Consider the following 1,019-nt stretch of genomic DNA (forward strand, 5'->3'; position numbering starts at 1 on the left):
ATGAGAGCATGAGTGGCTTTATTCCGTGAGGTCATTGGCTCTGCATTATCGAAGCTTCACCCAGCAACTTCCCTTGTCCCACCCATTTCCTTGTTTTGCCTGTTGACTCGTCCACGCTATTGACTGTCTGTACTGTATGTCAGTGTTGTGTTCGTGACAATGACCTGATTCCCCAATGTAACAATTACCTGGTTTTGTAGGATGTTAGTAGATCAAAAGCTCCAAATAGTACACTTAGTTACGTCTCTGTGGCGCAATTGGTTAGCGCGTTCGGCTGTTCACCGAGAGGTTGGTGGTTCGACCCCACCCAGGGACATCTCCAAAATGGAACATTTGCCTGGCTTTTGTAGGATGTTAGTAGATCAAATGCTCCAAAAAGCAGAGTTCAGCGCGTCTATGTAGCGCAATTGGTTAGCGGGTTTGGCTGTTCACCGAGAGGTTGGTGGTTCGAGCCCACCCAGGGATGGTCCCCCAATGTAACATTTACCTGGCTTTTGTAGGTTGTTAGTAGATCAAGAGCCCCAAAAAGTACAGCTGTTTACGTCTCTGTGGCGCAATTGGTTAGCATGTTTGGCTGTTAACCGAGAGCTTGGTGGTTCGAGCCCACCCAGGAATGTTCCCTAATGTAACATTTAGCTGGCTTTTGTAGGATGTTAGTAGATCAAAAGCCCCAAAAAGTACAGTTTGCCGCATCTCGGTGGCGCAATTGGTTAGCGCGTTCGGCTGTTAACTGAGAGGTTAGTAGTTCGAGCCCACCCAGGGACGTCTCCAAACTTTAACATTTGCCTGGCTTTTGGAGGATGTTAGTATAGTCATCTGACGGATGGGGTGGTCCCCCAATGTACCATTTACCAGGCTTTTGTAGGATGTTAGTTAATTGGATGGATGGATGGAAAAGCTAAGTGAGGAGGATTAAGGTCTGAGCTTAGGAAGTAAGAGAGACAAGTCTACTTCAAAGGAATTCTATGACTTGTTTGGTCCTGGCTCAGTCAGCCATGTCATAGGTGACCACCTGGATG

At 47.2% G+C, this 1,019-nt stretch overlaps 1 non-coding gene across 1 annotated transcript; it reads left to right on the forward strand.

Moving 5' to 3' along the window:
• The first annotated feature begins 242 nt into the window (after positions 1-242).
• trnan-guu (transfer RNA asparagine (anticodon GUU)) lies at positions 243-316 on the forward strand. The gene has a single exon. It is a non-coding gene; the product is annotated as a tRNA-Asn (tRNA).
• The last annotated feature ends 703 nt before the right edge of the window (positions 317-1,019 follow it).

Source organism: Syngnathoides biaculeatus, chromosome 14 (genome assembly GCF_019802595.1).
Source record: "Syngnathoides biaculeatus isolate LvHL_M chromosome 14, ASM1980259v1, whole genome shotgun sequence".
Taxonomy (NCBI): Eukaryota; Metazoa; Chordata; class Actinopteri; order Syngnathiformes; family Syngnathidae; genus Syngnathoides; species Syngnathoides biaculeatus.